Raw genomic sequence first — 14,563 nt, forward strand, 5'->3', positions numbered from 1 at the left:
GTTGCCTAGTGGTACTACAAAGACAGGCAATTTGGAGGAGGAGAGAAGAAGGGTTCGCCTGATTTGACAGTTTTTTTTTTTTTTTTTGTCTTCCAAGTGATCAAACATGTGAAACTGCAGAGATGCAACGATGACTTTTCAGATAATTACACAAAAACGCACCATTTACAACTCGACTTAGATCAGGTCTGGGAATAGTTACAAAATGGTTCAAACAGTTCAACATTTTATAAGCGGTATTTACACCTTTATCTCTGTTGCAAAGAGGCTGCAAAGACACACCCTCAGTTTCATAATTCCGAACAAATATTACAGTTCTCCTAATTTCTTTTTCAAAACATCTGCTCCTTCCCTTACTGGTGATTGTTCTGGGTCACCTGCTATATGAGCCACTGATGACCCCCCCCCCCCCCCCCCCCCCCCCCCTTTCATCCCATGGGTGACTGCACACATTTTATTCAGTGAATGCCACACACTTGAGACCTTAACAGGGTAACACGTTCTGTAGGGAAGCAGCTGACACTCAAAGCAAACTGTATTGGATCTCAGGGGGGGACAAAAAAAAAAAGCTGCAACCAGAATTCACTCATCATATTACCAAGATCATGGCCACGGAGGAATACACCCACACCATAGTTACCCAGACTCACACGTTGTCTCTCAAACACACGAGGCAGGATGAACAGCATACCACAACCTCTCGAACAAACAGTTCATGCCTCTTCCTCTCTCTTTCCTCCTTTGGATTTTGCGCTGCTTACTGTGATAAATCAGCATTTTTGGTGAAGTATTTCTCTCCCGCTAAAAGCACAATTATCACATCATTAAGAAATCAGTGATCACTGCAGGTTGCATTTTGGCTGAGGAAGCAGGAGGTATACTGTATAATGTTAATCAATGTATTTTTATCCTCGGGAGTCCACAGAAATCAGAAGACAATATATATTACAGATATATTCACTGAAAAAACATTTCCTCCATGTTTACAAAGCAGCATTGTTTGAGCCTAAATAAACTGTGAATGTTTGTCCTCGTTGTTAACTATTTCTGGATCGAGTGTCTGAGCCTAAGAGCGATCAATATGCTGTTATTTCAGCCTGGTTACAGAAGAAACTGACCTCCCCTCCTCTTGCTCCCTGTGGTTTACCACATATAATTCCAAGTCCAGTCAAAGCCCAGCAAGCCCAACTGTACAAATGGTGGCTTCTAAAAACAGCACTGAGGGCTGACATAACCGTTTCCAAATGAATGGCTGCATGGCAGCACAGTGTAAAGTTGAGATGCCTCCAAGCACTGTCTGCGAGGCGCTGTGATTCAGCCCTCTTGAGGGAGACAGACAGGAAAAGATTTCCCCATCAGTCACCAGGTCATCATAATTGCCAGGTGAACATTAGTTACAGCTTGTGCAAGACTTTTATAATGAGTGTAGTGGGACACGGGTCATCCAGCCCATGCATCCTGGACCTCATTAAGAGGAAGAGACTATTCACATATTTGCTGAGCAAAAATAAGACTATTAGTTTGGACTGTCCAAGAGTCAGTCAGCCAGCACCATGAGCTGAGAATTTTTAATTGCTGCATCCACACACCGAAACAGAACTTTTTAACCAACTTTTGTCAAAAGTGTTTGTCCTGCGAGTACTTGTGGAGAAAGCAAATAAATCAGGCAAATTAAGTGTTAAGTTTTAGAATTTGAATCTCACTCATTTCATAACAGTACACCGGAGGTTGTTTGTTTCATTGTCATTCAGATGTTGACACATTATGGGAGGTACAGCATGTGACACCATTTTTTATGTTCGCCCTGCCTACTTCAAACCAGTGAGAGAAGCTCTGAATAGAAAAAAAAAAAAAAACATCATGAGAAAATGGAGTGTTCGTGTGGGAGCTCTATTGCTCACAGCTAGAATTTGATTGATGTTTTCAGGGTCTTTAAGTGATACAACTGTAATTCCTATGTAACAGTCCTGATTACAGGAATGCATTTTTGTCTCATGAAATTTGTTTAGCTTCCTAAAGCAGTGTATTTTCACGCGATTCGGATCCACTTGGATTTATTTCAGGATCACTCGTTCACAGTCACAGTTGCACAATCTACTATGGGGTGACAAGAAGAGCTATTCAAGCATGTGCCTGGAAATGATCGGCCATAAGGGAGTTCTATAGAAGCCCACATTTGAGCAATTATTCAAACATCTTCAGCCACACAGAAACACTTCTTGGATTCTGCTACACACACTTGCTTTGTCTGTGACAGCTCAAGACAAGAAAAGAGGTTAAGGTCCGGGCTTGTACTTGTCACACACCAGGAGGCAGCTGATGTATAACACCGTGCCCCAAATTGGAATATATGCAGATTAGCCTCCATTTAATAATGAGAGGATCTTTTTTTTTTTTTTTTTAAATCCTGCACATTTTGTTTGCACAAAGTTTTTTTCATCATTCCTAGCTAATACTTTCTTCCATTACCTCCTCCAACCAGTTTACTGCATGTAACCTAAGTCAAGCGTATGTTAGTCAAAGATCAGAAATTCTTTGATGATCCTCTGTAACCCATTTCTTAAAAATAGCCTGGCCAAAACCTGATGGGCGGGTGGGGATGGAATTGATTTATTAATCTAATCAGACCAATGTAGGACACTGGCTGCATTTGTCCCCCTGTCTGAATCAACTAGGATAGCACTTGAGGTCATTCTTCAGGAACATCAGCCAATCACGTCAGACAATCTTCTCTAATTTTCCATCTTCCTTTCTAATCTCCACAATCAGAGACGGAGCAGGAAGAACCGCCTCGGCTTTGATGTTTGCTTCGACAGATCCGCTCTTGTATGCCCCCCACAAATTTGCAACGTCCTCACTCAAAATTCACTGTAATGTGATTTGCTGCTACAATATTGATTTATTTATTTATTTGTTTTTTTATTCAACTCTGAGCAAACAATCACCTTCACATAAAAGACACGTGCTACGATTGTCTCCCTGCAAATGTTGGGGTTTTAAATGATCTGAAACACACTCTGTGTATACGGGGGCATTACTCGGCTTGGTATGTGATGTGAAGTAGAGCAGCTTCTCTACAGCAGTGATTCCAAGTCAACTGGGTCAAAATAGGAGGCCATATCAAAGAGGACATATGAAATTGAAACTGAAATCTGGTGATCAAATGACATTAAAGCTGCTGTTGGGTAACAAAAAAATACATAAACTTGTAACCACAAAAAAGACAAAAGAAAATTGATTTTACATCGCGATGATGATGGCCCTTATTGTCAACCAGTCATAGATTCACAGTGTATAATCATTAATGAATACACTTGTAGGCCAACGGGATTATTGTTATAGTGAACTATGTCTGTTTTTCTAACCCCATCAGAAGCAAGGCCTTATTATTTGTTGCTGTAGTCAAAAATAGCATCTGAACAGGAGTGCTTTGTAGAACAGCTCCTGGAGATTGATGATTGATTACTACACAATTACTGCTGAAAGCAGCAGGGCCCCTCCTCCTAATCACTGCTTTCGTCGCTAAAAGGAGATTATCACATAGGAGAAGCTTGTTATAGCCACTTCCTCCCTAAAAATCAATAAAAAAATTACTCATGAGATTGCAAGCATACATCACAAATGTCTAAGTTGAATCCCATGGCGCGCTCGCTACATTTACACACAGGTACTGTACAACATTCTCTGTGTATGTGTGTGTGTGTGTGTGTATGTGTGTGTGTGTGTGTGTGTGTGTGTGTGTGTGTGTGTGTGTGTGCCTCTTGTGGTAGTGCATCTGACCCCCTCAGAGATATTGGCTTCAAACCACGTCTAATTAAAGCTGCTTTTCAATGCAGGCGCTCTGGAACTTCAGGTCCCCTCAACAATTAAGTGCAGGATTTCTCCTTTGGTCTCAAGTGAGAAGGAAAGGCACATCCAGAGGGTTGATTATCCCCCCCCACCCCACCACCACCACCACCGCACCCCAACCCCGCTCTCTCTTCCCCCCCGTTTGCCTCAATCCATTATTGGATTCGCTTAGTTGAAGGAACCCCACATATAGAGCTTGAAGAGACAGGCAGACCAGCACACAATCAGGCTCACCAGAGACACTCGAAGAAATAGGACAGAAAATGTACAGTACTATGTTGGAAGTCGGGGCACGAAAGTGTTAAGACTTTCTTCTCATGATGCTCTATTGGAAGCAGGTAAGAGAGACAATCACTTATCAAACTGTGATGTGTATGTAAAGTGTTCAATTGCTTGGGATGTTCACTTGCATTAAAGCTTCACTGAAGAAGAATAGGGGGAAAAGGCTTCTGTTTGAGGAATACAGCAACAGCATTTATCGAGGTCAAAACTCTTCATCTTATTCATATTTTTCAAATTACAACATATTTCCCCTCCTGCTACTTAGATGCTATCAATTTGAAATATCTGGTAAGTCTTTATGTATAGGCTGTAACTGTTGCAAATGTGTCTTATTTTAATATAACATTCACCATCATGCTTACAATAAATTTGGATCTAAAAATGTGTGTTTTATCTAAACTAATAATAGTTTTACCCTCCATTTATTTATATTTATCCTGACATCTTCTAAAGAAAAAAAAAAAGCCATACCCTGGCTCCCAAATAGTTCCTGCTTCTCTGCCCTCCTGTGGCTCTCTGAAAACCCCCGGATTAGTCACACCTTGAAAACCACTCTAACGATTGTGACTGTAAATAAATAGTGAAAAAAACCCAACTATAAATACATATTACTATACACCATTTAGCTATTGACACAGCATGCATGTTACCAAGCTGCAGACAGGGAAAATGTCAAGCTAAAATCAGATTCTAAATTATCTGAGCAATCACTCTTACCTTTGGCCTTTATTTTCAGACCTTTTGTTCATAGCAAGTGTTTCTCGACCACAGACCTGCCACGCTGATGCCACGCCATCCTGTTACTCTCACATAAAGCAACACAACAGAAGCTTCTATAGCTTTTTGTATGCTGCCTTTTGTAATGCATAAAGACCAAATAACAATATGTGTCATTTTAGCGTACTGTGAAAAAATAGACATCTGGAATCCATCAGAACAGAACAGACTTAGATATATAAATGTTTAAAATCAGGGAGTAGGAAAAGATGTAACATTGTTGAAGGTCACTAGACAAAGTCACAGATTTATTCGATAGTCCCTGAGTCTCCACTTTAAATAGCTGCGAAGTGTACGGCCTCCAATCTGAGCATGTTGTACCTTCAAAGTGCAACAGCAAGCCGCAAATAGCCACAGATAAGACTTCCATTAGGGCTATTATTTTAAACCATCTCACCCGTTAATGGAGTCCCTTTGGCCTGTCCACAAACCCACTATCTTATCCTCACAGGCCCAGTTAACCAGCCTGGGTTTGGCTTCTTACAGGTATGAGCTGGACTGAAACCACAGTCGGTCCCCCACGGGTCCCCCTGCTGAGAGTGTGGTGAGCCGTGGCGTGTTGTCTGCTCTGCAACAACTGTTAATACTTCTGCGGTGGCTATCTCACATGGTTTGCAGAAATATTCACCTAAATGCTTTGTGAAGGAAAGGAAAATGTACAGTATACATGCACTAAGAGTGTGCTCAATTTAAACAGGGAATTGTTTTTCCCTGTTTAAATGGGGCTGTTGAACCGTTATTGTTGAATGGAAACTGCTTTTCTACTCTAATCAGACGCCATATAAACCAACTGCAGTTTTTTTAAGTTTGTCACAAGAGAGTATACGTCCAAACAACTCAGTAGAGTTGTATGCTAAAATGGAATTTTGAAATTTGGGGAAAGATAGCTATTAGTTTTCTCACTGAGTTTGATTTACATATTCATGTCTGGGTCAACTCCAGAGAGGCCAGAAATATTACTCCAATCAATCCAATAGAGCAACGTACGAGCACTTTTCTCTCCGGCATTTGGTTATTAGCTTCCACTGAAAAACTACTGCTGCTGTCGGTCACTATCCCACTGTTAACCCAGTGAAACTCGTTTTGTCATGTCTGAGTAAATAACCAGACCATAAAGGCAAAGACAATTTGACTTAGTTGAATGTGAAGGCTTCAACAAGTTAAAGGGATATGTTCAGATGAAAACAGAGCAAGGAAGTAAAATATTAACCTGCAGAGGACCGCACGCTGCAAAATGCCTCGTACTCCAGCATATAGACAATATATTCTGGGGCAATGTTTAACAGACTGTTTCCTGAGATTTATTTTTATTTTTTTTATTTGGCGAGTCGAGTAGTCTTCCTCTAAGTGGGATAAAGCAGTATAGAAGATGAATGGTTGTCTGAGCTAGAATAAAAAGCAACATTGAGCAGATACTTGATCCATAAAATTAAAAGACAAAACAGTGGGCCTAGATATATCCCCTGTACAAGTGCATATTCATCTTTAAACAATGCACAGGGTCTAGTGACTTTTATGGTGAAGTTATCGGGCACAAACTAATTTCTAAATAATCTGCCAATTCTGGCTTCATATTAATGTTACACATTATTACAATGGTATCCATCTCCATCTGAATCAGACAGTCTAAACCTAATGTATTGTTAGACTGTGTTTAAATCAGTCAGTGTCATGCAAGTTAGTGAGTATGAACAATTCAACAGTTATTATTAGTTCTTTTCTCAAAAGTTAAAACATGTTTTCTAGTTTCTAGTTGATACTACCCAATGGCTGATTGACTCGTCAAGTTCAGCTGAAGTTTAATAACTACTAAATGGGGAAAGATATGAAGTAAGCTTTGCCCGTGTAGCAAAGTAATTGCATGATATCACAGCAAACCAGCTAAAAACAAAAGATGCAAGCAAGCACACAGCAATGATACAGTGAAGCTGATGTTGTGTGGTTCTACTGTCGATGCATTAATCATGTGTTCATGCTCCAGTAAACAAGGGTTTAGTGAAATAGTAACATAACACTTTAACAAAACCAGCAGTGTGATACTTTCTGTTGCAATATATAGTGAAATGTTCAAAGCCTCTTGCATGCCTACGAAAACTGTGTAATAAAAACGTGACGGTTCCTTTGCAATGTTTATAATTTGCTTGTTTTTTTCCTGGGCCGGATTGGAGCCTGTCGCGGGCTGCTTTTGACTCATGGGTCTTATGATTGACTTAAGATATTGTCACATTTAACCAAATCCTGCGTGGCTTGAACCTGTGGTTCTTCCAGGAGGCCAGCAGAAGCAGGACCATTACAGTCAGTGTACAGTTAGTTATGTTCTACTCTGCACTTATTGGTTGATCTGTGAAAGAAGCGGGTCTTCAGTGGTGATTACCAGGGTTCACTATTGGGAGGGTTTGGGACTCACAACCAACAGTTTTGTGCCACTTTTGGGAGAATCAACTAAAATGTATTTATTCTTGTGCTTCTGAGAAAATCCAACTCACTTAAATAATCTTCAATTCAGTTTTTAGCTAAATAGTTTTCATGCTGATGTCCTTATTGGAAAACCCCTGCATGATTGTTCCCATTGTCAAATACTGTAAAGTCATGACAAAGCTTATTTATTACTGATGTTTTTTGATCACAAAACCAATGGATATATATATATTCTGGCTCTAAATCCTCTGGCCTCGAACCCAGTCTGAAAAGAGGCAGGTTTATTAAATGAATGGATGCAATCTACTGTATGTAGAAACAAGTATTTTTGATACCTGCATATATCACATTCGCTAAAGTAAAACAAACTATATACAAATTGAATTGGTGATTTAATGATGACCATATAACATTCGCATTTGTGACAGTCAATATTCTCCATTCATCTCCTTTAAACCTCAGGCTCTTTGTTCTGTATCCTCTTCAGAGAGTAATTTTACTTTAACAAAGCAAAGACATCTGAAAGGTCAAGACTTCTTTACGTGAATGTCCACAGATTAATGGCCCCGGTCCAACGTACTGTATGTTCATCAGCGGACAATGGCAAGGTCCTTCACACAAAATAGACAAAAGAGGAGGGAGAAAATCCATTACAAGATACTACTTGAAGCATTCATTTGTATGGGTGTTGTTGCAGAAGACAGGCCACAATTTACCGCATTTGTAAAGCCTATACAATGAGATGTACCGAGGCCTTAAGAGCTTATTAATCAAGTTTGCTTGAGAGTAAAATCAATGCTAATTCTATGTTTGGTAAAGGTTTTTTATTTTTTTCTTACAAAAAACAAAACAAAAAAAACCCCGGCAGAATGTACAAACAGGTAACATCACTGCAACCAGCACATTGAAACATTACAGTCCTATTTTAACACCATGCACTTTAACATAATGAAAAACAATGAATTGAAATGTAATCCGTCTGCCAAACAGGTGCTTGGCAAAGATTCGAGCAGCATTGATAGTATTTCACTTTTGTACACGTGCCTAAGGTCCGTAGGTAGACTGAGACCTGGTTTTGTTTGACCGGTGAGGTTTTCCAAAGCACAATGCAATTTCCTAACAGAAGGTATGCACTGGGGGTTTGTCTTACATCTATTCAGGAAAAAAAAAAAAACCCTGTGGTCATATTATCACCCAAAGTCTCTTTCACTGAGGAGACGTCAAGTTTTACAGCATCTTAGAAAAATAATTGGTTCTATTTGTACAACAATGGCGCCAGAAACAACTTTTACCAGCATTATGTACATTGGCTTACAGCAAAGTGTAAACTACCTGTCACATCGGCTTGGGGGACTGGAAAATATTAATAGATGGACTCATCGAGTTAGTAACTGAGTGGTTGAGAATTGATGACAGCGATCTAGATATGGTCAAACTATTGTTTTAATTTCAATATGCTTGAGTGTTTTTTCTTAAATGAAAACAAAAATAACATTCTTGATTTTTAACAGGATGAATAAACCATATCTGCCCCCGCAAAAAAAAAAAAAAAAAACACTTTCTAAAGGCACGGAAACTCTTTGCCTTGAAGACATCATGACGTTTCATGATTGTCCAATAATCTGAAATCTTGTAGAAACTGATGAAAAATACTCTGCAATGTCCATGATTGTACATTGTTACCCCATGTTATTTTAGAAAAAAATTGTCGACAGTCACAACAAATTAATTGTATCTACTTAAAGTCTTGACAACTGGGTGTTGCCGAATTCACCCGGAGAATTGAACAAAAAATTTAAAAAAATCTCTCCACACATACATTCTACACGAGCATGGAACTTCACACTGAATTTACCATGAGATCAACCTCAACAGGAAACTACAAAACAGAAACCTAAAAAGATATGTTAGAGTTGATTTAGTATAGATGTTCCCTCTAAATCTTCCACACAGAAGTACCAACAGTTACTTTAATTTAGGGATTTCTGCAAAAAAAGGTGTTTTCAATTCAGCGCAACTGAAATCCAAATACGCTTCAGAATATCTTTGAAATATATTTGGCCAATGCTGTTAATTAAATAAAAGCCCATCCTGCATTAGTGATTTCCAGTGTGACCAGGTTTTACTTTCACGCCTGCTGACCATCATTATAAATACAAACTGATGACAATGAGAAGAAGCACGTTACAGAAAAACATGTTTAAATTGACTAATGCTACAGTATGTTGACTTCTTGCACAGGAGGGGATGACGTCCTGTGTCAGAATTGGGAGCCGATACGGTTATGCGATGCTCTCTACCTTAAGAAAAGCACCACAATAGTTGAGTGTCAATATATGTATATCAATGCCGTCAGACAAGCAGCTCGCTGTGTAGTCACATTTACCAAAAATGGGTTCATAGCCCTGCAAATGATATGGAGAATTCTTCCACTTTATCATTTCATTTTTCTCCCCCCCTCAAATATCAACATTAGATTCTACTTCATAAATCCAATATTGGTCAGGCTGTCTTATCAGCATGACCTCCTTTGTGTTTGAACCAAACAGACACACGCATGGAATAAACAGCAGTCGGCTGTCATGTTTTAGGATTGTACCTACAGCAGGTACACTAAGGCGCTGCCTGGACACAGCAGAAAGAAGGTCATCAACATCACAGACCGTTGCAGAGACGTGACTTACAATGTAATGTAAGCTCCTTTGTTTAATTGTTTGTCCAGCAGCTAAGCGGAGGTCTGAGCAGCTCGGCGGATGCACGACGAGCAGGTGTCCAACGCGGTGCGATTGCCTTGATATCAGCGCTCTCCACACACGGACCCCACATGCAGTTCTCCCAGCGAGGATGTGACAAGGTCCCCAAAGCTACGGCTTGTCGTGTTGTCAAAATGGCAGGTGCGGCTCCTCCCGAACCTTTGGCGAGCTGTAAGAGGAGACACCTCCTTAATGGAAGATAAGCCACTGATGTCAGGATCCTTGTATTTTGTTGCCTGGGCCATTATAGCAAGAGGCGCACGATGTGTGTGTGTGTGTGTGTGTGTGTGTGTGTGTGTGTGTGTGTGTGTGTGTGTGTGTGTGTGTGTGTGTGTGTGTGTGTGTGTGTGTGTGTGTGTGTGTGTGTGTGTGTGTGTGTGTGTGTGTGTGTGTTAAAGCCACCTGGTGACTGTGAGGAGAGCCATGTCTGGTTAGGAAGGAGGTTCTGGGGGGGGGGGGGGGGATGATCAGTGAGGTGAGGGATCAGACGCTCAGGGTCATGTTACGGAGTAGCCATTGCTGAGAGCGGCCGCCGCTGCAGTCTCTCAGGGTGGGGACCATCTTGTCCTCCTCAGACGGCATGTCCAGGCATTGGTTGCTGTTTGCGTGCAGCAGAGTGAGTCGCTGGAGAAAAGAGGAGGAAAACAATTATACAGATGGAGCAATAACGCGTTGACATTTGTCTGTCTCGTCGACTCTACTTCATCCGTCTGGACAGGGGGGGGGGGGGGGGGGGGGGGATCTACATGAAAATATCTGATGAAGCTTCACAGACACACTTTCAACCATCGATTGCCCACATTTTTATAAATTCACCCTTCAGCTCAGATAATAAGCTGGAGCTTGTTAGACTGCAGCCAGAGCAGGAAAAAAAAAGAACAATAGAAACATCAAGACAGCAGGTGTTCCACGCAATAAAAAAGTAAAATGCTGCCCCTGGTACAATAGACCATGCAGGCTGCTGTGAGAATTCAGGCTCTTGTTGATGGAGAGAATGAAACACTTGGTTTATTTCCCCCTGAGGCATAAACTAGGCATCATATATTTTTAAATATTACAGTCCTGGGCTTTCAGGGCTTTTCTGTGAGCAGTTAGTATGTTCTCCCTGTGCGTCTGCGAGGTTTTTTATTCCCCCCCCATTCACTCCGGTTTTACCCCACAGTCCAAAAAACACAGATGACTTTGTATCTCTCAGATGTGAATGTGTGTGATCTCATCATGTTTGCCCGGTGTATCCCACTTTCAACAATAATCAGCCAGGATTGGTTGCAGGGTCATGTGACCCTAAGTTAAAGCAGTATGATGGATGGGATAGTAAAACCATCGTCATTTTAATGTTAACTTTAAGTTGCTACTGACTATGTTAGTAATAATTCTCCCTCGACTCAACTCTAATCAGTTTTGACGTTTCCTAATAGCTTTTATGGTTCTTGCCCAAAATGAAAACAGTCCAGAAACACAGAACAAATGTTACAAGGTCAAACATCCAAGAATGAAATAACAGGTGTTCTGTGGTGAGAATAAAAAGAATCCTGCGAGCATATACAAAGGCCCAGAGAAATTGGCGTTTGAATAAAAAGTACAGGTCATTTTTCCTTCAAGAAATGTAAAGTTAGCAGCCATTATGTCATCCAATTGATATCTATAAAAGTTAAGAAGCTCACAGCATCCAGTCTCATCAGCCCAAGATGAAAAATTGCAGATTTAACAGTAAACACAACAGAGCCGCCAAAAAAAATGACTCCCTACTGCAGCATAAAAGCTACTTAATTTTATATGTTTATATTTTGGAAACTGTTACCCTTGGAAGTTAAAACTTGTCAGAAGTTCCACTTGTACCACCGAGCGACCCTGGTTGCAGATTCGGGTCCTTCACTATCGGAGAGTTTCAAAAAAGACTGTACGCGCACAATACAGCCCTCAATGAAGTCTCAATATTAAAAGCACTTGATCTAAAATGAAGAATATCTTTCACCGTGTTAAAGAGCTCAGTGCCATGTGTGATGATGAACTGCCCCACTTTGAAGACACAGACCAAAAATCCTACAGTGGGTATTTGACAAACTTTGAGTAGAGACTTCCACAAACAGTCAGAACTTCGTCTCACACAGGTTTGGTAAAACTAACGTCTCAAAACATGAGAAAATTGCATCATTGACTTGAGATGGCACTTTCCATGGCCTTAAGATAGCAACAACCATCCGACTACACAACATTTTAAGAAAAAAAAAAAAAGCCCTTGGGGCCAGCAGCTACATTTGCTATTTATAAACGATGTGAGCAGCGGATGGGAAAACGCACACTGCTTAAGTGTGTAACGCACTATATTTTGCACGGCTTCGTGTCGATAGTAAATGCGGGCTCAAAATCACCTTCAGTGACAATCTAGGAAGTCAAGTTGGATGTGAACAGCTGTTTACTCATGCAGCAGTTTCCCTGAGTCATTTGATGTGTTGCACACCTGATGAAAGTCAATTCGATATTCATTGCTGTGCGCTTTAATCATGACATCACAGGGTTATCTTCAAAGTTTTGAAATGTGGTGACCGCAATAATATTTACTGTTGGCTAGGAAGGGCAGACAGTTGAACATCAAGTTGGAAACTAGGAAGCAATAATACTATGAATTATTGGATAGATAAATAAAGGTAACCAGGCCACATCTTTACTGTGTATTGGGATTTTATATACACAAACACATACCATAATATGACCACACACAGACAAATATTATATATATATATATATATATATATATATAGTCTTCTTTAAAGAACAAACTATGGCTGGGCTGAATTCCATATAGCTGCTTCATTTCCAAGACTCTGCTATAGTGACTGTTGTCATACTCACAACACCTTAGTGAGACACTTCAACAGAAAAGGACCATTGTTACTGCAATTATTGCATTTCTCCTCTGCTGCACCCCACAGTCAGTCCTCTCTCCTCTCACTCTCTGTGCTGCTCTGTCACACGGACCTGAAAAGTCAGGAGACAAAACAGCCTGGGCCAAAGTGGAAAAACACACCTGTTGTGAAGAGCTGAGCTCCTCCAGTACCACGTGAGCTTGTACCACAGGAGAGACTCTGTGGCTATCTGCCATGCAGGCTCCAGAGATAACACCCCCCACTAACAAATGGAAGAGAGCCTCTCAATGGCCTTGATTAACCATTTATGTTCATTCCCTCAGAAGTAACACACTTCCGCAATTTTGCTCATCTCTTGAGTTGCTTTTCTTGTCCTAATGATCCCATGCAGAGGGATAGAGGATTTGGGAGCTGGTTTGGAAGGAAAAGTAGAGTCACTGCTGGGGAAAACAATGCTGTGAGAGAAATTGGGAAAATCGCGTTAGGTGCCACTAAAACAGCGTGCAGTGCGGTAATGCGTCAAAATGTACGGCTGTATAAAAGAAAATCTGCATCAAAAATAAAGAGAGCCCAAAGTTTTAATGGTCTGCATCTTAATAAAGGATCATCTTGGGGGTTATTCTGAGACCATGCTTATGCAAATTGAAGTCCACGTGATCCAGTCAAAACCATAGTCTGTGCATGGCATGAAAACAAGCACCTATGAGTTTTATAATCCTGTGGTTGACGTACAATTCTTCATTAAAACAAGACTGTGCACTGACTATTGACAGAGGATATTCAGACTAATGAGCTCACACAGACGCTCAGGCCATGTTTGATCTGGAGCTATAAAACACAAGGGCCTGACATTCTCTGCCTGGATACAAAGGAGTGCACACACACATGTACACGCCGCACACACACCTATTTCTTGAAGTACAGATTGCGGACCGCCCTACGGGGCAGATTTGTTCAAACAAAGCCAGAACAAAGAGAGCAGGTGGCATATGACCTTACACACCTGCCAAAAATCTAAAGAAAAGAACAATAAGGTTTTTCTGTCCACTTCCGATTTTTTTTTTTTAACTTTTCCCGCTTTTCTCGTTGCGTAACTGCATCTCGACGGCAACGTTCTCCCCACATCTAAAGATGAACGTGGAATTAAATATACTCCTTTTTCCTGAATGGAAGTTTTTTTTGTAGCCTGTGCATAAAGTAAACAGCCTAGTCAACAAATCCCTTCCTCTGAAAGCTTTTTCTCAACTATTCATACTCAAGCTTGCTTCTTGAATCTTAAGGTAGATCTAATCTATAAATCATAAGGGAGGCAACACTGAAAACAGACCTTTCTTCTTTCATTCAATGACCCAAACTTGCTCTAACGGCAGGGACGACAGAGGAGAAATATAATGACAGTTAAAAAAAAAAAAAGTTCTGCATTTTATGAAATTACTCGAAAATTGGATGTCCTATCCTTTACTTATAATTATTTTATGACTGCTTGAGGGCAAAAAAACTCATTTTTCAGCTACACACAGCAAAACCAGGCAGTGTCTCCAGAGCAAGTGACTGAGTGTATGCACAGCTGAGACCAGCTAATTAAAAGAGGGAGATTTCTAACCCCGAGCCCCGGTT

The sequence above is a fragment of the Lipophrys pholis genome (assembly GCF_963383615.2).
Source record: "Lipophrys pholis genome assembly, chromosome: 13".
Taxonomy (NCBI): domain Eukaryota; kingdom Metazoa; phylum Chordata; class Actinopteri; order Blenniiformes; family Blenniidae; genus Lipophrys; species Lipophrys pholis.